The sequence below is a fragment of the Dermacentor andersoni genome, chromosome 1 (assembly GCF_023375885.2).
Source record: "Dermacentor andersoni chromosome 1, qqDerAnde1_hic_scaffold, whole genome shotgun sequence".
Taxonomy (NCBI): domain Eukaryota; kingdom Metazoa; phylum Arthropoda; class Arachnida; order Ixodida; family Ixodidae; genus Dermacentor; species Dermacentor andersoni.
In genome coordinates this window covers 216,441,821-216,469,428 of record NC_092814.1, presented here as the reverse complement: position 1 = coordinate 216,469,428, position 27,608 = coordinate 216,441,821, and the positions used below count along the sequence as shown (strand labels likewise).

Below are 27,608 nucleotides of genomic sequence, written 5' to 3'. Positions count from 1 at the left end.
TCCATTCAGCGCCGACTACTACTACGCTGGGAGCAGTCGCGCTATACGCTTATAATGGGCGAACGAACGCGCCCCGCACAGCGTCTTTCTCGCGTTCACGCGCGTACGAGATACGGCCACGGCAGCGAGTAGGAGGTGAGACGCAGGCGTGAGAACCGAGCGCCGAACGGGAAACGGCGCCGGCCGCCACCGAAGAAACAACTCCCACGTCATTGAGAACGACCGGTAATCCGGTCATTAGGCGAAGAGAGTCCGCGCGGTATAGTAGACGGAGAGGGCACGCGAGGTAAAGGCGACTTCAATGAGCGTCTGCGCCACACTTTGCGATTCTGAGAAAAAGAAGCAAGTTGTTGAAAGGAGCTAAGAAGGTACAGGCAACAACCGAAAGAAGAAGAAAAAACTTTTGTGCGCGTGATTCTCCGTGCGGTTCAGCGGAAACGGGGAAGCAGGGCGGAGAGTGGAAGTAAAGGCCGAAAACGCATTTCACCTGAAGGACATTTTGGTATTAGAAATGCAAGCTCGCGACGTGAAACAAGGAAACATGCAAGTAAACAAATAAGCAAACTACAGATACTCCTATCGACCAAGTCGAAGGTCAAATACCTCTGCAGTATGGGTACATGTTCTCTTCTTGTGGGACCGACGTCCTACGACAAAACTTCCTACAAAGCGAAATTTCTAAATTGCTGCCATAGTGGCTGAATAAGGGACGAAACGGATAAGTTTTAAGCCATGTACCACGAGGTTTTCGTCGAGGTAGCCACGCTGTGCACTTTCCGGCTCTTATTCCGAATCATGCAGTCTCCTCCCGACGCGAGACAAGCGAGCTCTTCTTAGTTTTGATTGCACGAATTCGGCAGTGTCGCCATGAATGGGCCGACCCGGAAGTCGAGCTGACCCAGCCCAACCCGTCCGCGTTTCCATGCATCCTCCCAAGTGGGTTGGGCCAATCAACCCACTCAAACTACAAGCAACTACTACATCAAACTACTATAGGATGAATTATTCAAGATTTCCTAAATATCATTCATAAAAAAGGTATTAAGAAAAGAACCAGCTAACACCAATAAATGTACAGTTTACAAGAATCCTATAAAAAGAGAGAGAGAAACAGCGCCTCATAAATAATGTCTCGTCCTATACTGTATAGAAATGGTTCACTCGTGCGACGCGCCAAATTTTCGCTTTCCCTGCATACATAAGGGGTCTGTTTTACCTCTTCCGTTATATTCGCTTTCCCGATTTTATTTTCAACTATTTATACCGTTTTCCTCCTATTCAGAGACTTCGAGACCAGTGTCACTGCCTAAGCTTACTACGAAATAAACCTGCTCAGCTAGTACCACTTCTATGCAAGCACTTTCCATGGAAGTAGACACGGTCGCCTGAAAGCGATACGCTTGTATTTCTGTTTTACAACACTATATAGGAACCTTGTATAAAGTTGTGAGTAAGCCTATGTAGGTCAAGAAAACTAATTCTTAAAGAAGAAAGGGCCCAGTACGCCCATTACCTCCTCCGCATACCTCGAAGAGCATCCTGGGTGAAACTTTCGGTCACCCGATTAAGCGCAAACCCGTCCTTCTTATTTTTTTTTCTCTCGTTCTGCTGCGTACATCGCACAAAAAGAACGCTTCTGCGTTCTAGGAACCCATTTGCGGAGCTCAATGGGGTCGTACACACTGCAAGACGACATACGAGTGCGAACAAAGTGCGATCATTTTCCCGCGTTTTGAAGAGTTCAGGCACTAGCCTTGCGGGGGCTCACACGATATCCGGTGTAATCGTTTCACTGAACTTAGTGCAAGGTGACACTGTCAGGACTAGCCACGTGGAACTACTTCTCTTCTACATCTCACGTGCATTCGCGATAGAAACCAATCATTCTGGCTACTCTTGAATGTGCTGCCAATCTCCTCGAAGGAAGGTTTTATACGTTTAATAAGAAGAACATTTAGCTTGGATTCAAATCCAGTTTTCTTATTGAAATACAAGGAATAAAGCTAAATTCTATCGACTGCTTAGAGAAGAATTTCTATTTAAAGCATTAATAATGCCTTTTTTTTTTCTTTAAAACCAAAATGTTCATTATTTGTCAATCAAGAAAGTGAAGTGCGAACTTTACAACTTCGTAACTCTGAACCAAGAACAGACGCCAATGTTCTATAAACTGTACCGGCTGCATCACTTAAAGTGGATAAATACGATGCCTTGTTTTATACCTTACGTTAAATTATTACACTGTTTACGCGCCTGCTGCAAAAGTGTATTTCACAAGTTAGTGCTGTACTTCAAAGAGGTACGTAACACATTGATATTGTCCAATTTAGATGTCTCAATAGATGCAGTTTAATATCTGTGTTATCATTTATTATCGATGAGTCACAGAGAATTAAACATGGCAATTTTCGTATTTAAAAAATTACGGACTAAATAAGAATCTACTCGCAATAGTCGGTAAATCTTAACATTTCATTTAAGTGAAACGTACATCATTAAAATTTCTTCTGATGATGCGGCACAAAAAGATTTCTCCCTTAGTATGTTCTTATTCCGGCGTTTTTTTTTTTTTTTTTAACTGCACCATTAAAAAAAAATAGATCAATGGCGACATCGTTGCCTTTAGAATGTCCAGATTGGCAGCCTCTAGATAAGTAATTTGCACAGTTCTGGGCGCGATGAACGAGGTTAATTTCATTAAATCCGGGAGATCAAAATATTTATTCGCGTAAGAGCTATACGCAAACAAATATTTCACATTCGATGGCTCTCTGAAAGCGAAAGTGACGCGTAAAAAGAACGCGTGTGCATTTGTTACGCACTTGTCGTACACTCGTTGCATGCAGTTGGTCACCTTCATTCTTAATACCGCCATACAATCTGACCTCCGTCTACAAATTCCGCAATGCGCCCGCTGCGGCGGCTTAGCGGCTATGGCGTTGCGCTGCTAAGCAAGACGACGCCGGTGCGATTTCCGGTCACGGTGGCCGCATTCCGATCGGGGCAGAATCCAAAACGCGCGTTCGTGTGCGGTGCTTTGGGTGTAGATAAACCGAAGTAGAGAAAATTAACCTTAAGAGGAAGCTTTAGCTCGGGTGCTCCTATCTAAATACATGTAAAAGGAGAATTCGTTTTTCTCGGCAACCACTGCACCAAATTTGACGGAGTTTGCTGTATTTAAAAGAAAAGTTTAAAGTCTAGTGACTGTTGGTTTCGAATTTTCGATTTAGGTCGTCAAATTTTTATAAAAATTTGGCAAAAATCGCAAGTTTTCAGAAAACCAAACTATCAAGTTTACAACTCTGTAACTCAACCACTAAAAATGATAATACAATTCTGTGAATTGCATCTAATAGTACATCTAAAGCGGACAAAATTGATATGTTACACATGAATATAAAATAATTTAATTATAGGGAAATATAGCTTTCGCAAAACCGTTGTAACCAACGTAACAAATTCACGTAAGATGTAAAATGACATAATGAATTTGTCCGCTCTGAATGATCTAATGGATGCCGTTTACAGAACCGCGATATCAGTTCTTGATGCAGAGCTATGAATTTGTAAACTTCGTTCTTCTATTTTTTTCAAACGGTCAAATATTTGAAAATCATTTTAAGAAAATTCAAGCCCTAAATCGAAATTCCGCTTCCAACAGTCACTAGAACTGAACTTTCTCTTTCAAATGCAACAAAGTTCATCAAAATCGGTCCAGGGGTTATCTCATAAAAGCGTTTTTGCGTTTTACATGTATTTGAATAGGCTGCGTCGGAGTTGGGCCCGAGCTTAAGCTTCCTCTTAAGCCCTCTTCCATTACAGCGTCCATTACGGCGCTGTTTCGGGACGTTACCCGCCGCGGTGGCTTAATTAGCGGCTCTGGTGTTGCGCTGCTAACCACGAGGTCGCGGGATAAAATCCCGGCCGCGGCGGCAGCATTTAGATGTGGGTGAAATGCAAAAAAAAAAAAAAAAAAACGCCCATGTCGCGTGCACTGAGGCCACATTAAAGATCCCCTCGTCGTCTAAAATAATGCGGAGTCGCCCACTACACGGCGTGCCTCATGATTACATTGTGGTTTCGGCCCATAAAACACCAGAATTCAGTTGTCTCGGGACGTTAAGCGCTGTAATCTCTAACTCGCCTACAAAACCGCCACCCCACCTTCTTTTGTTCGTGATAGGCAGTATGGCCACAGCCACCGTCTAATTCAGAACAAGTTGTCAGAGAGTCAGTGAGCGAAAGTCGGTGCACGGCCCACGGCTATCCAGCCCAGCACGATTCCATTTCACCGCGATTGCCAAGGGGCGAATGATAGACAACACAGTGGTGTGTTCCAGGCTATCGTGCTTTCCAGCTGAGTCGCACTCTTGTCCGTCCGCAGACTGTTCGTGTTTCATAGCAGGAATCTGGAGGGCAAAGAAAAAAGAAATACCATCTATTTTGCCACCGATCACAGCAGAGAAACACTATGGAATCGTGATCACTGGAGTTGCGACCCCCAGTTTGTATCTGTATACGTACGCACTGCGCGCGCATGTGTGTGTGCGCGTGCTATGAGAGAAGGCTCTAATGCCCACAATTAGCTTGCACAGCATTCAAAAATACAAGAAAGTGCATATGTTCTCGCCCCAATTCATTACATTGCTTCCAATTTCCTTCGCATTTAGTTAACGGTCGCAGTTTCTTTTTTATTTAATTGGCGACCGTGTGTAATTTGGTCGAGATTAAGATCAAGCGCGCACTAACCTGCTCATGCTCAAAGCAAAATATGACCGTCGTTTCTGCTTCTGAACTCTTCTGCGAGCTCCGAGGCACACATAAACGGTCGCTTCGCTGTTACTCACATTTGTTACTTAATTCGGAGATTGGCCTTTTTTTTTTTTTTTGCGGTGTACAGTACAGACCACAACGAAGCACAATAATGCTGTCACAATACCCATTATTCGTCATTTTTTCGATACTGTTATCTGTGCCACAAAGCCTAGACAAATTCCCAATGCCGTAAGATGAATATAGATAAGGGACAGCGCATATACTGGACACGATAATATTTAGTCGGTACAAACTGCCATCAATAACGTATCGCAAGAAGCTAACAAATAAGGACACCAAGGACTGCATAGGAGAAATTACACTTACTCATTATTTGAATTAAAGAAATGATAAATTAATGGAAATGAAAGTGGATGAAAAAACAACTGGCTGCATGTGTGGCACGAGCCCACGACTTCGCATTACGCGTGCGATGCTCTTACCAATTGAGCTACTGTGGCGCAGTTTTTCATGGAGTATTTATGTTTATCCCCTAGAACTAAACCTGGGAGTGTTAGCCAGCGCCATACCTCACGGCCTTGACGGTGGACGTGGAACATCCTTTTTTGTCACAGGCATCATGTGTATGTCGCAGGCGTCACGGGTTCATTGCGCAGCGAGGTCTCGAATCCGGCACCGTTGATGCATTCAGGTAACATGTGTGGGTTTACTATTACGAGGCCATGAGACGAGCCGCCGCGAGAACGACGATGAAGTGTCTGGGCTTTTGGTGTGAGCGAGTGTCTGCCTGCAGTGGTCTGCCTCCAGCGTAAAGACCATGTAAATAATCTCTCTGGTCTATGTCTTTCCACATGTAACCTTATTAACCAGTTGCCTTGAACCAAAAAGTCACGTACTCTTGACGCCTGCGACAAAAAAGGATGTTCCACATCCGCCGTCAACGCTGTGTGTGAGGTGTGGCGCTGGCTGACACTTCCAGGCTTAGTTCTAGTAGTAAAACACAAATACCCCAGAAAGTGGACAGAAATACGGCGCCGCGGTAGCTCAATTGGTAAGAGCATCGAACGTGGAATGCGAAGTCGTGGCCTCGTGCCCCAAATGCGGCAAGTTGTCTTTTCATCCACTTTCATTTCCATTAATTTATTATTTCTTTAATTCAATTAATGAGTACATGTAATTTCCCCTATGTTGTCCATGGTGTCCTTGTTTGTTGGCGTCTTATATGACTAATCAAAATCGGGCTCCTCGGTTTTCTTTGTTCCCGTTCATGAATAACGTAGTCCCTTATTCTTTCTTCAACGTTCAGGTTGTTCAACTCGCTTTGTCCCTCCCCTGAGCATACTGGCTTCCATTCCTCGAACCGTTTATCGCCCCTCAGCTTATGTTTCACTTACATACCTCCCGCTAAATGACCCACACGAACGAAATCACCCTCACGCTGACAAAGCCTGATCGGGGAAGTCACTAAATCAGTGGCATTGCGTTCCTTGAATATAGGTATACGAACTCGTACTGTTCTTGCACCGGTGACAGGTCAATCTTGAAGCAATGTTTTTCAAGAACTGTGAAAATCGTCGTGAACTCAACATTCACGACATTATGTTCAAAGCATTGGTATGAATGAATGAATGAACTTGATTCACCCTTTAAGAGAGTAGAGGGGCCGGGGAGGAGAGAGGGAAGTAAAGCAATGGGAACAAATGTCCCTCCTATAATCCTCCTTTCTGTTAATTTGAAATCCCCGTACCAACCGCTGTAGGACGCAACAGTCAGGCTTTCTTCATGACATCGAGCACGTGAAGCTCATATAAAGCGTGTTGTTGCTCGGATACAGCTTGGCAAGAACCAATGAGACGGCCATCTCATATAAAAGTAGTTTCTTTTTCAGGTGATATTCAGAACCATTGTCTATTACGCAGGAGCAGTACACACTAACGAGACGCTTGTTTACTGGTCCTTGGAGCACAGAAAGAAACGCCAGAAGTTTTTAAGTGAACACCATCGTGTTATAGTATCTATGCACGTTGTTTCTGTTTACTATGGGATGGAAAAATAATAAGGTGCTAGTGCCAGCCATCCGAATGGCTTACTTTCAGTACACGGCACTCCTCCTAACCAAAAAGAACATTAAAACATTTTAAAGTAGAAAATAAAGAACAAGCAAAATAAATATACTGGACCCTAACGCACATCAGTGCACACAAATCGCGACCAACACAAGTATCGACACTGGAGCATTTTTTTTATCTACCCTCTTGCCTACAGCGCCATTTAAGCATTACAGGGAGTGGTTATACAGAATAAAGTGAACAAACATAGCAGTACATAGAGAACACGTTTTACAGCAAAAACAGAAACAAAACTTAAAGTGATACATAAGAATATTAATGCGTATTACCAATGTAAAATTTTAAAGGATCGCCTTTGGAGCTCTATAGTGAAACCAGAATGGCATCACACAACCATACAAGGACGTTGTTCCAATGTAAACAGCAGTGACATACACATATTGAAAAAAAGAAAAAATCATCCACAGTCGGAGCCAGCAGGTAAAAAAATTAAAGAGCCGCTGCAAGGGCTTTATCATCAAGTAAGCTAACAACTCTATATAGTAGGCAGTCGATTCCACTCAGAAATGATATTGAGAAAAATAGCACTTTTGAAAAGATGTGTCCTGCAAATATATTTTCTCACGTTGAACTAATAATCTGTTCGTTTGCATGTATAATCCAGTTGGGAAATGTACTTATTACGTTCTATTTCAATTTGAGCATAATTTAGAATGTTATGAGAAAAAAAAGCTTCTACTCTAAAGCTTGTCTTCTTCTTTTATATAGAAGCTCTATTGTAATACTTGTTTTGTAGCGGCAATACTAATATAAAATTTGTACTACTAATGGTAGCGGTAATATCAAATTTCTGGCAATATATATACGACGCTACAATTTCTGGCTTCTTAATTTTGTCCCGGTCGTTGTCCGTAGGTGGATCCCATACAGTGAACATATATACTCTAAGGTTGGCTTAACGTAGCTCTTTTGTAGAGGACCACGCGCTTCTTGAGGGAAAATCGTTGCATTTGGACGTAAAAAACTTAACACCTCAAGTGTATTCGCTTTAATTAAATCGACGTACATGTCCAGTGTACAACATACTTCATGAACAAACTCTCTTGATTGAGTTGTGCAGGCAAGTCCTTGCCTGAAACCGGTGATGTTTTGGAATAAGGAGGTTTTGGTTATTGATATGTTTCATAATAGTGGGGTGCACAAGACATGCTCTAATACATTGCAGACAATACCTGTTGAAGATATCGACCTGTAATTGCTAACTATTTTGTCTCATTCTATGCTCCATACACTGACACTTAATGATAACGAAAGAAATGAACTGCGGTTGGTTAGTGGCTATGCCATAAAGGCAATGGCTATGGCATAATTTCGGACTCGGCTCCCCGTACCAAAGGCCATATTCCGGTCTCCGCGAAAGGACAGATCTCCGGTTCGCTGAGATTTCGACGCACGCTAAAAGAATCCGAAGCGACCAGAATTAATTAAACCGGAACACTACGCCGCCTTCAAGAGGCAGGGTGTTCGATTATAATGCCATGAAAGAGCGGTAACTATAGGACCGTTAAACAAAAAAGACGCACTTCGGTTGTCTTATCGTTTTATCCCCTACACAACAATGGTCGCCCGCCTTCGGCACGCGCGCTAGCGAGCCTCGAGGCGTTTCTCGCCATTAGTGCGCGGTCTTCGATAGCGCAACGCGTTGTGCGCGCGCGCCACCTGAGCGTTCCCGTTGGCGAGCCAACAGCAACCTGTCGAAGTGGGCTCACGTTTTATCACCAAGCGCGTCGCTTGGGCGCACTCCAAGCACGCAGCGATCTATGCGTGTTGCTGCCGTCGCCGCGCTGCCCTTGGGAGAGGGCATCGCCGAGTGTCTGTAGTAGTAGACACTACGTGCGAGATGCGAGGAAACTGTATATCTGCGCAATCGAGCGGCAATGAATCAACCGGGAGCCCCCCTTCCCCTCCAAAGCACGCAAAACAGCGCCGACGAGTAACAGGTGAGCGAGGCCTGCGCATGCGGCGATCATTGCGCAATGCGCACCCATCGCATATCCTCCCGTTTCTTCGAACTCGCGTGCCAAAAGTTTGGAAATTGAGACGCGCACCGGGCACTCTGGCGGGGTATTTAGGGAGAGGGAGTGAGATTAGCGATTCAGCAGCAGGTTGGCCAGGAGTGAGGATCGCGGGCAACGCACACGCCGAGGCGGAGCCTGGCGCGGGCTGTGTGCCAGATATACGCGCACGCGAGCTCGCGCTTCCAGGGCGGGCGCGAAGTTCGATACGTTGCGAGCGTGCGCGTCCTTGTACGGGGTGAGCGAGGCGGGCAAACCCCGCCTGTATTCAATTTCTGTAAGAACCCGCACCAACATCTGATTAACGGCGCGAGTGAGCCGATTTTCGGCTTGCCGTGTAACGTACTAAGGTGCCTGCATCACTTTGACGACCTTGGCGTGTGGACATGGGAAATTTCGACGCAACAACAGGAACACAGGACTGTGGTCGTAGAACGAGATAGGTAGTGTTTGGTGCAGAAAACTATGTACCTGCAGTATCCTAAAGAGATGGAGACACGGATTCCGCAAGCTATTTGACGAACTGCGCTTGTGAAGCACTATATTTCAAGCAATAATCATTATGCATGTGATTGTAGTGTTGAAAAGTTATTAGTAGTGCCAAAGAAAGACAGCGCTTGTTGTAGATCTAAAGACAACCTCTTGCACATGCATTAATATGACTCAGTCAGTCAGTGAGTTTGATCTATCTATCCAAGTCAGTTTTGCCATTACGCTCACAAACTTTTAATGCGTTACCATTCTTCGCACTTTCCGAGGACGAACGATGTTAGTATCTATGTATGCTTCTATCTAGCTGTTTTCCAGCCTACCTGGGTCACTGTGTAGTCCCTGGTCAAATGGCTAAGGCATCGGGCCTTTGTTCTCAGGGAACAGGATCAAAGACCAACCGTCGGACCAACTATAGAGTCACTGAGTATATGCGGCAATGTGTACATATACAACGGTCTTCAACGAACCACTTTGCCGCCGACAAGGGTCACCATAGATGCGGGACTGGATATGTTCCGCAATTCAATGAAGCTCTTTGACGCGGACTTGGAGCACTGGGTATGTACCAGTAGGTGTAGGCCACACACAATTACGAAAAATATGTTTGAAGTTTATCCGATGCCGGGCGGAATTGAACCCACGTCACACGGTTTCCACAAGGACATCAAACCGACGCCTTAGCAGGCTTCGCCACAAATGCATCGGGCATGCGCCGCTTTTCAATGGACGCCTTTCACGCCAACGCTTTAGAGAGCTGCGCCATGAATGCACTGCAGGGCCGCTATTTTGTAGCGATGCCTTATGCCTTATTCTATGCTATTCTTATCATCCACCACACACGGCCGCCTGACCGCGTTGATAATGTCGGCAGACCGTCGCTCTGACCAGTGGCCAAGCGCGAAAAGCCTGAAGAAGCATAGAATCGGAAAAGGCATCGCTACAAAATACCGGCCCTGGGTATGTGCCGTTCTTCGATGAGCCTCTCGCCAGCTTGGGTCACAGTGTGTGTGCCTCTGGGTGAACGGCAAAGGAAGGAACAATTCCCAGCGTTCGGACGCGCGAACGCGCCATGCGTTTCAGAGGCCATGCGTTTCGGAGGCCATGCGTTTCGGAGGCTATACGAAGGCTTTGTGACGGAGCCGCTAGACGGCGCCGAGCGTTCTGAAGGAAGCGCGAAAGTGAAGTTCCGCTGCAGTGCACGCCTCACACACAGCTCGTTTCGACGGTGGCAATATGTTGTGTCACTACACTGATTCAATGTTAAACGCATTACCATCGACAGTCATCGTGTGATGGGTTCTGCCGAAATTTCTTCCCATTTAACTTACGCTATTATTCGATGAATTGTTTTGATCTCAAGACGCTACGAGGCTACAATAATTACCGCAAACAAGAGAAACTACAGCGCATTACATAGGTAGGGTTACTTCAAGTACAACTCGGCTTCTTCTGCTCATAAGTCCTTCCTTGTCGATTGGAATTCGAATCTCGAAACTGTATTCTCTATATTTCAGCTAGCACGGGAAAAGAAGTTAAGGGGAAGCTTTAGCTTGTGGCGAACTCCGAATTCCCCATTCAAATATACGTAAAACGCAGAAATGATTTTTGAGAGAACCGCATGACCAATATAAATGAAATCTGTTGCATTTGACATAAAATTAAATTCTCAGAATGGTAGAAAGCAGAATTTGATATCAGGACCTAGAATTTTTACAAAAATTTCCTGAAAGTGGTATGTTTCGAAAAAATTAAAGCGCGTAGTTTACAAATCTGTAAATCTGCACGAAAAACTGCTGTCGCAGTTCTGTAAACTTAGTCTTTTAGACGATCGAAAGCGGACAAATTTGACACATGAATTTACAATTTAAGTCACATTTTTACCACGTTTGTAAAAGTTTGGCAACAGTCGATCCTGCTCACAATTTAACGGTGTACTACAGGGCGGTCTATAATACATCAGTTTTGTCCGCTTTGGATGTAGCGTGAGTTGCAGCTTACAAAATTGTGATATAGCTTTTTTTTATTCCCGAGTTGGACAGTTGTAAACTTGATCCTTGAATTTTTTGAAGTTTTGCGATCTTCTATAATTTTCAAGAAGTCACTAGATTTTAACTTTTGCTTTTAATTACAACAAATCTAATTAACATCGCTTACAATATGGTTGCCGAGAAAAACGATTTCTGCGTTCCGATGTATTTAGATAGGAGCTCGCGAGCTAAAGCTTCCCCTTACATTCGATATGCCTGACATTAATCAGCTTAAGTTCCGTGTTTTATGCGTATCACTAATTAGAATATTTAAACTGGCGTTGCAAGTCGCGAATGATACTGACTGCTTCCACAAAATCACACACAACACTGCATGCAATTTCGTAACCAGTTACGCCAGCGTATATAGTTAAATCAGTACCATACTTCGCAAGTTGTAGTGATAAACCCCAAGTTAACCCTGTTAGCATTACTAGGCGGGAAAAGCGCCGTCTTGCTCTGACGAATTCGCTTGTATTAATCCTTGTGAAAATGTTCAGCATCATGGTAGTTAACTTATTTATTTCATTTTTCGATGTTTAGTGTGCGTAGCAGCGTGCAATAACCTTCTTTCTATTTGCTTAAAGCGGGGGAATTCTTTAAGGAACTGCCAATAAGACCAACTTTCTGAATTAGCGACGGCATCATAACCTTAATGACCCTCATTAATCTATTGTGCTAACACGCACATCGGAAAGCCGATAGAACACGTCATAAGGTTATCTGCACACACCATTAGAGAGAGAAGTCAAAAGAAAGTTTCGTTCGATTGGACGGGTCTTACTTTCTGTCACACAATACCTATATCACTTAATAAAGGTATACTCGCATACTATCTGTCTTAGTCCGGTCGAACGGATTTACACATGCATGGTAGCCGTGTGTAATTCAAAGTATTCGCGTCCTACAGTTACATGGCGGGCTACGAGATACATCGCGATGGAGGTTCCCGGAAATATTTTCGTACTTTCAAAGGGCACAGAAGCACTTTTTGAACTCGGCAAGAAAAAGAAATTGTCAACCCGTACACAGTGCTGCCGTGTACATGCGAGCTACATAATTTTTTGCTGCATTCTTTCACACATAGATTGCGTGCTCACTACTTACCGGTGCCGCCCCAGCTGAGATGAAAGACTGCGTTGAGGGAGAATAGGCATAAGAAAACATTGCACTCTATGTACACATGCATCCGTTCCGAATAGGCCCTTTTCCAATATATCCCCATAAATGTATCCCTTGAAATACGTACAGCGCACATTATTCCAGCGTGTTCATCAGTTTCAAGGAAAAGTGTTTCAGGGCCCCTTTCTGGTACGTTCTCATGCACTTTACGTTCTGTACTTTCACTTTCATTAAAAGTGAATGCCGTGGTCGTGCCGAACATGCTTCGTTCTCAGTAATATATTGCGATATAGTGCGCAGTTGTACTTGAAGCTTTAATCGAGGACAATGATGTGCATAAAGAAAGCGAAATTACAGACTTCAGCGATTACCCCGGCTCTGGACTCATTTGCTGCGACAGTAGCCGGCTCTGACAACGGACGCCGTCACCTTCTAAAGATGATGGTGCTGGGGACCTCAAGCCATGGCGCATGCCTTCCGGCTGGACCGGCCAATTACAATCGAGTGGCGCAGGCAAAAAATGTAATAACTGAATAGACCTTTAAAGACCAGCAAACGAAACAAAGCCCGTGAGAAAAATGAGCGAATTGACCAGCCAGGCGCGGATGATATAATTTTTGTGTTTTTATTGAAAGAACAACTTCCTCACGAGGCGCACAACTTCGTCTTCCTTCGCTACACCATTGCGCTGCGTTCTAAATGCACCCACCACTCTCAGAGTCTGCGCGTTACACAAAACACCGTGCAGACTGTCAAGCGCGAACGTTGCGCGACGTAACACGCCCGGCTCCCATCTGCGCGCTGCCGCTGGGTGGCAAGAGTTTGGTCCCGGCGGAGGGAATGATTTCGGCCCTTCACCGGCGGGGTTGGAAGACTGGGAAATAGCATGGCGACGACAACACATCAACGACAACGTGGCTGTGACAGCGCGATAACAGTGGCGCGACAGAAAGGATGTACCACGAACGGATACAGCGAAAGGCAGTCAGTTTCGAGCTACACTGCTGCAGTCGCAGAAAACACGGATGGGCCATATTTCGGAGCGGAGACAGAGAGATAAGTGATAACGAAAAGGCGGAGATGGCAATCAAGCTGAGCCCGGTTGGCTACCCGGCACTGGAGAAGGGGACTGAAAGATGAGGAGGAGAATTGACAATATACGAGCGCGCACACACGCATGTGTGTGCTTGTAGAAGCGGAAAAAAGCCGAACCGGATCACGAGCCTCAGAAAATTCATTCTCTCACCCTGGAAGTAACATACAAGAGAAACGGCAACAATGCATATTCTTTCGGGAAATCATAACCACGTATTGACGTATATTCACCAAACCTTGCTTTCAGTGCAACGTCGAAGTTCAGTGGTATACTGGAAAGCCCGTAGAAATAGACTTAGCCATAGGGAATCAGATGGGGAGGTTCGAAGCACGCACTTCCTGATGCTTCCATTTCACTTATGGGCTAGGCTAAACAGCTATGAGTAATATATAAAACGCGGCTTGGAGAGTGACGATTCGAGTGACAAAAAAAAAAAAAGTGCTCTGTACCTTTCAAAAATGTTTAGCGCTCTATGTGCCGTAAGTACATTCACACGTCGGCGCCGTCAACAGCAGCAGCAGCAGCAGCAGCAGCAGCAGCGGAAGCCCATGCAAAAGCGCTGTACGGTGGAGAAAGAAACGGGGCGGGCCATAATACGAGTGTACGGGGGCAGACCACTTTGGCTGGACGACGTAAGTGGCGCCGCCGACGGTCAGACGCCAAAGCTCCAGGCACGCGCGACCGCGCGCGCGCGCGTGCGCGCGTCAGGTGCGCACTTGAAAAGAAACACAAGCAACGGCGACCCGAAGGTGCCCCCGCGTAACCGCCTGCCGCCCCCCCCCCCCCCCCCCGTCTCCGCCGCCCCCTTCAGCGCGGTTCCTCTAGCAATGCCCCGCTGCTATTGCTGCCCCAAAGTACCGCCGAGGACGAGTCACGTGACAGCGGCATACGGCAGATGGCCTACCGCGCCGCCGCGGCACGGATGCTCGGGCACACGACACGCACGCTGTCCCCTCCAGCGAGAGAGCACAGGTGGGCGGAGGAGTGGAAGGGGAGCAGCGATGTGTGCACGGGGAAATTGCGGATGATATCCCCTTCCGTTCCTCCGCGCACTCGCTTCTTTATCGATTGTCCGCGATCGTATCGGTATAGCTGCCCGTGTTTGGCTGCCTTCGCCCCTCTCCAACTTTTGTTGTTTTCTTTACTCATTTCTCTTGTCCTGTTCTGTTTTCCCTCCTGTTTGTTTTGGTTCTTGCTTTCCATTAATCTCTGCGAAGCGAGGAACCCGTTGGTTCGCATAATTGCCTCTTTCCTTTTTCGTCAGTTTTTTTTTTCTTTTTTTTCCCCCTCCAATTGCTGCTACATCGCCCTGGTTAAATATTTGTTGGTGAATGCTGGATGTGACAAGTGGCATATTCATCCCATGGTTAGGAGGGGATGATGATGCACGTATGGATCACAAAGAAGCACGTGTTCTCACCGCTTTTCAAGCACACCTATCCACGCCGCAGCACACATATGCATCGCAGGCTAGCATGCATTACGATTAGTGCCTGTCTGTACAGTAGGATGGATACTGGCGCCTTTCACAGAGTATTGTTTGGGGTAGCAACCTTCTCCAAGTACACCGGAGGGATGCATAAGAAACGTGAGAAAGACCTCTGTGGGCATTGCCGAGTCATGAAGCAGCTTATTCCGAAGAGAAACATCTTATAATTCGGAGCATTCTTGGCGAATCATTCTTGAAACAACCCAATATTCTGTAACGACTATCTGGCGACTATCTCGCCGTTTTCGTGCGCCGATCCCGAAAATAGTGCAGTTTAAAATGTGGGACGTTCTCACGCGTACGTGCTACCAGGTATGTACCGCTCTTCAATGAACCTTTCCTGACAGACAACTTGGCTCACTGGGTGCCCACAACGACAGCCTCTCGCGCTACACTCCGCATCAGTTCGCAACACGTGGCAAAAGTATTAACCGTTCGCTGGAGAACCCTTGAATGATTCATTAGAACGATTCTCTACCAAACCGTCATTGTTTTGCATTACGTATATGTCAGTGGGAGTGTAGTTTGCTTATATTTTTTCTCAGCGACGGATTCTTCCTTATTCAAACGTAAAAAAGAAACAAAGAAATACTTTGTTCCATCGATGCAGAATTCCCCGCACAAGAAAAGAATGAACTAAGGAAATGCTCCAAGAAAAATTGCTCTTTTCTTGCATGTAAACTTCGTAGCCAAATCAACTCCACGATTTATTTATTTATTTATTTATTTATTTACTTATTTATTTATTTATTTATTTATTTATTTATTTATTTATTTATTTATTTATTCTCTTGAACATGTGTATTTGGCAGGGACTGCCATATATGATGTATTTTCTCCAGCTTGTCAGCAAGAATATTCCATGCTTTGTCATGAAATCGTTCGTATGCTTTCTTCTACTATCAACCTTAGTTTGCACTTATTACCATATTAATATTACATCGCACTTTTTAAACAAGTCCAAACAACTTGTCGGTGCGTTATATTTTTTGTTTAGAATAAGATTACTATTAGCTGGTGACGTCGAAGAGAACCCTGGCCCTCTGTCGGAAAAGCAAGAGCGTGAACTAATGGAAGCAATACGTTTGTTACCAAAGATATTGGCAGGTCAAGACAAAATAATTAAACAGTTAGAAACACTGCGAACTAAGCACAAGCAAATCGAAGACAAAATTGGGAATCTAACGTCAAAAGTTGCGAAATTAGCTGAGGATTTATCTGTTTTGTCTGCGCTTGGGGACAGAGAAGTGCAAGCGCAGAATAACCAGCTCTCAGAAGCTATGCGAAACGTCTTAATCAATCAGGACGAACTCGAAAATCGTTCACGTAGGAATAATTTACTGTTTTTCGGCATAGACGATGAGAACGAGAAGGAAACATGGGATGAATCGGAACGGAATCTGTCTGCTCAGCCAAACTGGGTATTACTGTTGAACCGACAACAATTCAGAGAGCTCACAGGATGGGGAAACATAATAACGATAAACCAAGGCCCCTTATTGTGAAGTTTGGACTATTCAAGGACAAACAGCGTCTTCTTTCTTCGGCTTCGAAATTGAAAGGCAGCAGAATATCACTGAGTGAAGACTACTCCCAGCAGGTTCGGCGATGTAGAAGCAAACTGATTGCTTATGCGCGAGAACATAACTCTGGAGCTAGATATAAGCTGAAGTACAACAAGATGACTTATGAGGGCAAGACTTATGTTTACGATGATACAACGGATTCCGTAAGGGAGTACATTCAATAGCAAACGAAGCGTGAGCCGCCGTGGCTCAGAAGAAACTCGGCGGATCGCCTGTCCGTCCTCGTTATCAATTGTAGGAGCCTGAAGAATAAAACAGACGTATTCTCTAGCCTTCTGCGCATTTCACAAACAGATATTGTCATCGGAACAGAATCGTGGCTCGACCCTGGCATATCGGATTGCGCAGTATTTCCATTCGAATACATAGCTTATCGAAAAGACCGTAATCACCAGGGAGGAGGTGTGTTCATTCTTGTACATGACGGAATCAGAAGTGTACCGTTATACTGTGATGTTTCTTCAGAATGCTTTTGGTGCAGAATATTGGTTTCTGGTGGTAACAGCCTTGTGGTGGGATCGTTTTACAGGCCACCATCTTCAACAAGCGTAGAACCATTTCACAGCCTTGCACGATCACTGTCGGTCTTATCATCGGAAAATATCCTACTTGGGGGCGATTTTAACATGCCTGACGTTGTATGGCGTGACCGCTATCCTGTAGCGACGAGCGCCTCGGCACTTCACTTGGCCTTCATTGAACTAACACGTAACAATAAACTTGCTCAGTTTGTAAATTTCCCAACGCGTTATGGTTCAGCAAAGGACAGTACGTTGAAGCAGTTACGGCAGCACCAGGAATAAGTCATCATGAGGTCGTAAATGCAACAATAGTGTGCAAGAAGTTACAGGTTAGCAAGAATGGCCCGAGAAAGATTTTTATGTATGAACAGGGGAATTATAATGCCATAGACGAAGAGTTACACTTATTCCTGCCAGTATTGCTGGAATACAGCAGTCAGTACAGCATAGAAAGATTATGGGCTCTGTTCAGAGACAAAATCCTGTTTTTGGTAGCTAAATACATTCCCTCGAGAGTGATATCATCTAGACGTAGAATGGATAAACCTTGGATTAACAAAGAACTGCGTCTGTCAATAAGAAAGAAGGCCGGAGTATACAAGGCATTCAAGATAGCACCAAGTCAGAACTTATATGACAAGCTTAGAACTCTAACTAAAAACTTGAAACAAGAATTAAAGGCAGCAAAAATAACATACTTGTCGTCGCTAGCTGATAAAATAAGATCTAATCCTAAGGAGCTATGGCGATATGTCAAAAGCAACAGAAAAGACAGTGTCGGCGTTCCGGCTCTCCGGCATGAAAGTGATATGTTAACTGATGACACAAAGAAGGCTGATTGCTTTAACGAATATTTTCACTCCGTCTTCACAGCATGTCGTCATACTCCGATACCTGAATTACGCGAACAATTACCTCAAATGCATGACATCGTTTTAAATGAGGCTGGAATTAGGGCTCTGTTGTGCCATATTATTCCTCATTCTGCTCATGGTCCGGATGGTATATCAAACCACGTCTTGAAACGCTGTTCCCACAGTATTGCTCCTATCTTGGTTGAATTATTTACCAAGTCAATAAATTCTCAACAATTACCTAATGACTGGAAAATGGCCAATGTAACTCCTATATTTAAAAGTGGTCGTCGTGATTTGGCAAGCAATTACAGACCGGTGTCTTTGACATCAGTCTGTTGTAAAACACTAGAACATGTTATTTACTCTGGTCTTATTGAGCATCTTCAGGACCATAATTTTTTTCATCCCGACCCAGCATGGATTTCGCATGGGATTATCCTGTACCACTCAACTTACTGAATTCATACATGACGTTGCACTCGGCTTTAACAATAGTACAGAGATTGATGCTATATTTATTGATTTTCGAAAGGCGTTTGATGTAGTCCCGCATAACTTACTTTTGCACGAACTATCATTTCTTGGCCTCCCCGATTCACTTTACGGTTGGATTAAAGATTATTTGTATAAACGGCAGCAAAAAGTGGTTCTGAACGGTGCGACGTCGAGAACGGTTAATGTTTTATCAGGTGTGCCTCAAGGGTCGGTCCTTGGGCCGCTGCTGTTCCTCGTATTTATCAATGACTTAAGTGAAGGCTGTGTTTCAAATATCTGACTGTATGCGGATGATTGCGTTGTGTACCATCCTGTGTCTTGTGTCGAACATACGAGTGTGTTGCAGTCTGATCTCAAAAAAATTTGTTCCTGGTGTGCTAAATGGAAAATGGATTTGAACGTAGCAAAGTGTTATCATGTTGAATTTACGAACAAAAAGAAAAAGGTGCCCAGTTCATACTTAATAAATAATGTTTTAGTACAATGCGTTGAAGAAGTCAAATACCTGGGCGTCACGTTAACTACGGCATTAGACTGGACATCCCACATTGACGCAACAAGCGCTAAAGCGTGCCGCCTTTTGCACCTTTTTCACAGAAACTTCAACTATGCACCAAAACCACTGAAGGAAGCTTTGTATCTTACAAATATTAGGCCGGTGTTAGAATACGCTTGCGCAGCATGGGACCCCTTCACAAAAGTTCTTGAAGATAAGTTAGAGCGTGTTCACAAAAGGGCTGCAAGATTCGTCACGGGCATCTACGACTACAAAATTAGAGGTTCGCAAATCAGGGAAAATCTAGGATGGAAGTTGTTGTCCACACGCAGAAATATAATCAGGTTAAAGCTTTTACACAATTTTAACAGCGGTAACACAGGAATCGATAAGAACATATATTTAAAACCACCTCATTATCAGTCTAAAAGACGCGACAATTCCAAGAAAATAAGGGCCTACCAAAGTCGTATTAATGTATTTAAGTTTTCATTCTTTCCGCGAACAATTGCAGAGTGGAATTTGCTCCCGGATGAGATAGTGTCTGCACCCACTTTTTCATCTGCCATAGAGAACTTTATGTGAATCTGTTTTAGACAATATTTCCAGTGTGCCATTTTATGCATTGTGTAACAAATCTTATAATCGGATGTTGTTAGTATTGGATGTGTTGTCTTTCTTTAATAATTACGATTATTGTATTTCTAATACGTACCACAGATGATATGATGCCGTTGTTCGCGAAGTTGACTTTTATGTTTGTAATTAACCCCCCTACGATAATGCCCAACTCGGGCGCTGTAGGTATTTGTAATAAATAAATAAAAAACAACAGAGTATTTCACATTTGTTGAACAAGGTACGCAGATCTATAGTCAACGTTTCGAAAAGAGGACTCGTCTGCTGCAGGGCAACAGCAGAACTGCCACGAAGTGATAGCGTATCGACGAAGATTTCGTTAACGAAAACATTAATTATGCGTAAGTCAGTGAAAAACTTAGTATCATTCTCAGTGGATAGAAATTCCGGCAGAACCCATCTCCCGGTGACTGTCGATATTAATGCGACTAGCGTTGAAGCAGCAAATGCGTCCATACATGGACGGGCCGAAATGCGTCGTGCATGAAACGCGTATGATGCAGCGGAAGGAGGGGTCTCCTCTCTCGCGCGCGCTCTTAATGATGAAATTTACCAATAAAAGTGAGAACGTGCGCTCTTCTAGCTTACAATAAAAAATAAAGCTTTGCGCCCGAAAAGGAAGCCCGTGCAATCGTGCCGTTTTTCGTTCGAAGTCGGTTATGCTGAACCTCCATTCTACAGCGCCAGGTGGACGAAACTGGCTGCGGGTGGGAGGCCGCGTTTATTGAAGCTTTCATTGCGGCGTCCGCGAGTCCGACGCAAAGGACATGTAGGAATAGCCGGCGGAGACTGTAAACAAAGGTGCCTTCAGCAATCCGGTGTGTCACACGTTCCTTGAATGCTAATCACATGAACGTCGACAGTCATCGTTAGATGGGTTCTTCAGGATTTTTTATTCGTCAAAGCTTGAAGATACACGTTAATGTTTATTGCATTAAATATTCGCCGTAAGATGAACTTTACTACGAGGGAAAATCTTGTAGGAGGTGTTCTTTATGTATCTCGACAGTACAATATATTGAGCGCTCTTTGGGCGCATAAGAATCAGCATGTAGTCACAATCGATAGACGCTTTTGTATACCCTGTGCGCTATAGCTAGCACTACATTTACTGCATATGGCCCCGTTAGTAACTCAAGCTAGAACGAGGCAGCTAGACTCGGTCACCCTTTTAAAAGGACAGATGCCTTTCCTCGAGCAGTCCTCGCAAAAATGCTGGCTGACCATTTACTGCGTTCTCGCGAGATGGCCCACGCTGGCATTAGTGCCAGAATAGGAACAACGCAAGCAGAAGTGAATGGTCGACATGAGCGCTAATAACTGTGTGTTGCCTGGACCAAACCACGTAGTATTAACGTTCCTTATTCCATGGTCGCGTACACGTATACGAAGGCCACTAGGGCCCACGCAATCAGTAATTCTGTCGTTCACAGGCGCGTATCGTGTGCGCCGCGTCATTGAAACTGCGAATCGCTATGGCTACGAGTCATTTCGGTAACATGCAGGCACGCCTATATAGGAACGTGTTGTTCCGCACAGCTGTGTTACAGCTGATAACTGACCGACCTAGGCCAGCACGTTATGCTGCGTTCTGCCGTTTTCAAAGAGCGGTCCTGTTGAGAGAATACGAGAAAAATATCGGAGAAGAAAACTAACTAAGAAGCCCGCAAAGCGCTTTACTTTGAGGCCTTTCTGCTCCTCGACTACTGGCGAGCTAGCTGTGCAAGCGGCGGCGTGCGGTTCGGCGCGCGACAGCCGTCGCATCTTGCCCACTGCATGGCCGGCGGGCTCAGCGATGGCACGAGCCGGTTCGATTACAATTACGGGTCCGCCAAGTGCGTAAACGGCCGGCACACGAGCCGGAACGCATGCTTCGCGTTTGTCGCGCCCGCCCTTCGCGTGAAGAATAAATAGGGGAAAAAGATGCGCCGCTGTTGCCTCCGGGTGCCGCTGCCGACCGACGCGTTCGCGCTGCCTGTCGTGCCCAAAGGATGTAATTTTAGCGAGTGCGCCGCTGTTGTCAGGCTCTCTCGAGGCGCAATATCGCAGACACGCTATACGTGCCTCACGGATTCGCACAGTGAGCGAAATACGCACCATGTTGATGCGCAGTATAACCAGTACAATTTCAAAGGAGCCCGCGGTGACAGCTTTATCGTGTCAGCATGAAGTCTCTGTGACCCGATAGCAATAGCACGCGTTGCGCTCCCCAGGCTCAGACATTTTTGTGATTCCTCTGGTTTTGTACTTTTGGGGCTCGAAGAGCTAGGCGAGCGACTGATGGTTAAAGTTAATTTCGCGGTTACTGAGGCGTTTTTCGTCGCATTGTTCACATTCAGAATATTTGAGCGGGATGATAATAGAAATTGTCCTTAGAATGTCTTCTCCGGAGTCAACAAGTCACACCACAAGCTTGCGAGAAACACTACAATTACTATTTTTCCTATGAATCGTTCGCTACGCATTCGTAGGACAAAGTTACGTAAAACAAGTTTCAAGATCGGTAATATGGGGACGAATTTTTCGAGACGCTCTAGTTAGAGGATTTTTTATCACACTGACTGATTTCGGTCCTGCAATTAAAATACGTGCTTTGCAGTAAATAATTTAAATGCTAACTTGTGTAACGTAATTATGCGTTCATCAGTCACTTTCACAATTCAATATTGCCTGTCAAAAAACGATGTTATCTCCGCTATGTTTTCTTCAAAACAATTGGTTCTCCCTTGAAAGTAACGGAATATGACGTGATTGCAGTGGAGGACAAAACTTGTCTCTCTCTGTGACAACCCCGAAAATAGACAGTTCGGAGGGCGGATTCACCATTTGATGCTTGAGCTTTTTTGTTCATCATGAGCAGTGCAAATCCCACTGTGCGCGGGTATTAAAGTTGCGATCACATACTTATGTCATCCTTTATGTCGCGTATACTTCACATACCGGGTGTTTGAGCGAACACTTTCAATTCTTATTTTTAATTGCCTGTGGCAGATAGCACACTTCTAGTCTATGAGCTGGTCTACTCGAAGGGGCGGGCGCTGCTTGCACAAAAAATTGAAATACATAATCGGTTAACTAACAAAAAAGATACTAATTAAGTTTTTGACTAACTACCTTACGACACATCTTGCAATTTAAAAATTCTATCGGGTGAGACTGCAAGGCATATCCACTTGAAAGGAATTGGGTGAGTGACACCATTTACGAGATATGTGTCGTCAAACTTCTCAGTACCAAATGCACTGTCGTTCCACTTACTTTCTTAAGGAAACGCCGCTTTATGCAATTAAGCAGAAAAGTAACTGGAACGCCCGTGCATTGCTCTGCAAAATTCGGGAATAATTATCGCGAAACTGGTGTCGTCTATAGAATTCGTTCCAATTCGAACCAGAATTCGTGCCAGAATTCGAACTCCTCGGCTAGAATTAGTAAATTGCAATACTTGGCATAAGACAGTCAGTAAAAAAATTAGTAATTTTTGTTAAGTCGTCAGTTATCTACTTCAATTTTTTGTGCAAGAAATGTCCGCCTCTTCGAGTAGACAAGCTCTTGGACTAGAGTTGTGCTGTCTGCCCCAGGCAATTTTTAAAAATTCATGAAAATGTTCCCTGAAATACCCGGTATAGAGAATAAAGCGTTTGAACACCCCTCAAATCAGTGTGATTGCGCCGAGAGTCTGCCCTTCTCAAAGGCCTGCAGTTGTATAGCTCTCAAAAAGGAGACCACACCTCCAACTATATAGCATTGCGGCATTCCGCGCAGTGTATAATTCGCATAAGCGGAAGGCTCAAAATAAATGTCACGTCGGACCACCTCGACGGCGAAGGAAGAATCGACGGCGATGCGCCGTCCATGGAGACTCTCGCAGATAAGAGAGCAGAGCTATAAAAAAGATACAACACTGACAGAAAGATAAAAAAAAAAGAACGATCTCCTGGCCGGCGTCATCGCTCCCTCTCCAAGCCTATTCAAGTTTTTCTTTCAATTTGGTTGCCTTTTATTTTGTTTTGTTTTTTTCCTTTCCTTTCCTTTTTTTGTTCTTTTGTACACTCGAGAGTTGCGAGCTAACGTGCATGACCAATCCGCGAATTACGATTTGGCTCGCGCGCCCACCACCGTCCTTGTCCGAGGTAGCTCCGGCAGTAAAAAGACCTCCAACTTGTTAAAACTGAAGCGAGGGCTGGAAAGAAAGCAGGATGGCCACCGGTGTCCGCCGTGCACAGAAGCGTCGGTGGTGCCTGTGGCGTAGCGGGGCAGGCGGACTAATGACCCGACCGATGCTCGCGTTATCGCACCGAGCTGGGCGGAGGAGGACCTAATATGGCGCAGAGGTATAAGGCATCGATCTGTCCGGCTGATCTAGTATATCGCAGTGTGTGGCCCTCCGAAGGCTTTATGTGTATGAGCTGCATTTGCGCCCACTCTCGCCAAATGTGGCCATGCACGACTGACTGCTCCTGGCGGCTTCGCCCTCACCTCGAGCCCCGTTACTACGTACCGCACTTATGGCGTTCCCTTTCCTTCTTTTTTTTCCACCGTGGTTTCTTTTCACGTTATCGCTGTAGCTGATGGTTTTATTTTTCATTCACCTTCTCTCTGTCTATCCCTCTGTTAGCTAAAGAGACAAGCTCTGCTGTTCAAGGGCGTATACTATACACGAAGACGCGTTCATTGTGTCCGGGCTGTATGCGTTTAATGAGCGATCTTTGGGCGAAAGGCGGCGGCTACCTTCAGTAGCTCGAGTGCATCAACTCGTGAAGGCCATACCGTGCACCCAGCGACAAGTCAGCCTGGTTTCTTTTTTTTTTTTTTTGTGTGTGTGTGTGTGTGTGTAAGCGAGAGAGAGAGAGAGACTGAGTGAAAACAATCACTCAGTTGGGAAGCATCCCTGTTCGCGTATTCTCCACGTACGACAAGGAAATAAATTCAAACCGATTCTGGAATGACCTAAGGAAAACATTTCAGAACTTCGTAAGTTCGCTTTTTTAATAAAGCGTGCCATAAAGCTACGTCTCAACTCAGAGAACCTTCAAAATGACCGATTTCGCTACTGATATTTACCTAGGAAGTACCGCTTGTCCGTCCGTCCGTCCGTCCGTCTGTCTGTCTGTCTGTCTGTCTGTCTGTCTGTCTGTCTGTCTGTCTGTCTGTCTGTCTGTCTGTCTGTCTGTCTGTCTGTCTGTCTCTCCGTCCGTCCGTCCGTCCGTCCGTCCGTCTGTCTGTCTGTCTGTCTGTCTGTCTGTCTGTCTGTCTGTCTGTCTGTCTGTCTGTCTGTCTGTCTGTCTGTCTGTCTGTCTGTCTGTCTGTCTGTCTGTCTGGAAATAACGTCGTGTGATTTCTCATGAGAACCACCTTCCTCTTCTTCTTCTTTCTCCTTTTGTTCCCTTTACCCCTTTCCCCAGCACAGGGTAGCCAGCCGGTACTTACACTGGCTAACCTCCCTGTCTTTCCTCCTCTTTGTCTCTCTCTCTCTTCTGAAGATAATGAATTTGAGCCGACAGGACAGTGATGGCAATGCCAGGGCAAATTAACTTCGCCCTCCTTCAAAATAAAATTTCAAATGCAAGGACAACCAAGTGTGTGCTTAACTGGGCTAATTGGTGCATTCTTAGAAGGTAACCGAACAACGCTTCAGACAGGACGAAGTAAAGACCACAGACACAGAGCTGTGTCTAAGAACATTCAAACAAAGAACAAGCACACATACTTAATTGTGGAGAGGAATGCTGTTAGAAACGAAAAAAACAAAAACAAAAGCCGGAAAGCGAAACAAGCGAAAGCCGGAAAGTTCTTGCGCTGTGCGCGAACATCACTACTGGTAAGACACTATAGATCGCAGCTAAAAAGAGCAACATAACAGCGAGTGAACCAAGGTGTCCATTAGCCGAACATGCAACGCAGTCTTCGTGGTAGATGATTTGCTTTCTCTCCGAATTAGTCTCAAGCCACAGCGCGCGCATTCATCTTCCGTGCGGCTTTGTGGGCACCTTGTCTGGCGCAACACAACAGAGCTGATTGGCGGTTGCGAGGTGAGCTGCAGCGTAAAAAAAAAAAAAAATAGAAAGAAAGAAGAGAGAGAAAACAGGTGGAGAAAACCAAAGAAGGCGATAATGTAAGAACCCATTCTGAATCATTCGACCCTGCGGCACGCCATAAACTCTTTCTTTAATATTATTTCTTCAGCATTCTCTGCTGTGGTTGGAAAGTGTGAGCCGCCGTGCATGAGCAGGGACCTGGGGTACTGCCGTTTTCACAAAGCCATCACGGCGGGCGTTTCGCTCGCTGCACTGTAGTTTCTCTGCAAATTTCTGCTGACGTGGCGTTTTCTCTATATCCGCGCATTACAATTAAAGCGTAAAATTTTGTGTCTCCCGGGTGTATTCTGCAAGCATTGAAATCAGGTGACCGGTAGTATAACGGACATACTCACAAACCATTGAACGAACATGCACGCTCCGACAGCATAGATATAGTACTCATTCCTGACGCGAATGTAATGCGTTTATAACTCTTCCGTTGTTTCGCAAAATAATATTCGGACATTTGATTACGGATCGACAGATACCAGTCGGTGTTCAACATGAGCGGCCATTGTATACTGTATATCGCCTAGAATGACATCGAAACGCCCACAGCAGCTTTTTCTCGAAGAGGACCACAGAAGTATGAAAAAGATGACGACAAAGAACAGCTGCCCAGAAAAACGACACAGCTCATTTTCGACTGCAATAGTTTATTGGCGGCGCTTAATTGCTTAAGAATGTGGGCTGGCGCAGTACAACGTTCGTTTCTTTCAGTCTTACTTATTGAGCATAACTAATAGATGAGAAAGCGCTTAGGGCTGTGCTACGAAAAGATAATAAAGAATTAAGCCACAGATGAGCTACTAAGCAGTTGCGATCCTTTCGTGACTGTCATTATATACCGTGTGCCCTAAGGTGTCCCTAAATAATAGCGGGTTTTAGCCCTTGGAAGCACATTGCCGTTCGCGACAATGTCAGCCATGGTTGGCGCATACGAAGATATAGTGCAAAAGTGAAAACAGCGTTATGCGCGTGATCCTAAGTCTATGTGAATGAACATATATCGGGAAAGCTGGCCATCGCAATGTGCGAGTCTACCTTCGCCTATTCCCGTCATGCGCTTTGAGGACTTACGAATAAACGTGTGCAGGGCCATAGCCGTCCTCTGTCCCCAAGTCCTTGTATCTTCTTGGATCTGAAAGTGAAAGCGAAAGTGAAACTTGTTCAGAGTCGCCCCTTTCTGTTCGCTGAAACGGCTCCGGGACAAAGAAAGCTGCTTCAGCTAAGGCTGCCGTAGAGAATGCATTACGACTTAGGCATGCGTCTAAACATCTGGAGAGCTTGTTGTCTGTCTGGAAACGTTGTTGATCCAGGTGCAGTTAGAGAAATGGGAGGTAATCGCGGATCAAATGCACGCACCTCTACAATACGCTTAGAACAACAACTATTAAAGAACCATGCAAACATTTTTTCCCAAGAGAACGGCAAAAAATACTACGCACCACGGAGCGAATTTCATTCCTTCACTACAAAGAAAAAAGTGGCTCATGATGTGCGTAAATGAGCAAGAGGTAAAAGATAAATAAAGAAACATACCTTTATCTTAACGAAGCCGCTTACAGAAGTGTTGTCTTCCTTGATAGTATTAGATTGAGTGAATGCATGGAGTGAATGCATTAGAATGTTGGGATTCAGAGGAATGTGCCAACTGGCGACTGCACTTCCCGGACCTCTCACTGGGCCTTCGATTGCCGCCTGGTCCATCCCTATTTGATGCAACCTTATTGTGTCGCCTGTGACTAGGCATTGCGTTTACTAACTCCAATTGTTTTCACGTCAGCAAGG

The 27,608-nt window shown here is 45.0% G+C and overlaps 1 long non-coding RNA gene and 1 pseudogene across 1 annotated transcript; one reads left to right on the top strand and one right to left on the bottom strand.

The window, feature by feature from the left end:
• Nucleotides 1-3,946: 3,946 nt before the first annotated feature.
• On the bottom strand, nucleotides 3,947-27,019 carry LOC140215291 (uncharacterized). Its single transcript, XR_011892248.1, has 2 exons — nucleotides 26,898-27,019; nucleotides 3,947-4,409 (listed from the first exon to the last, which is right to left on the bottom strand). It is a non-coding gene; the product is annotated as an uncharacterized lncRNA (long non-coding RNA).
• Nucleotides 13,025-16,896, top strand: LOC126547909 (uncharacterized; annotated as a pseudogene).
• Nucleotides 27,020-27,608: the final 589 nt, after the last annotated feature.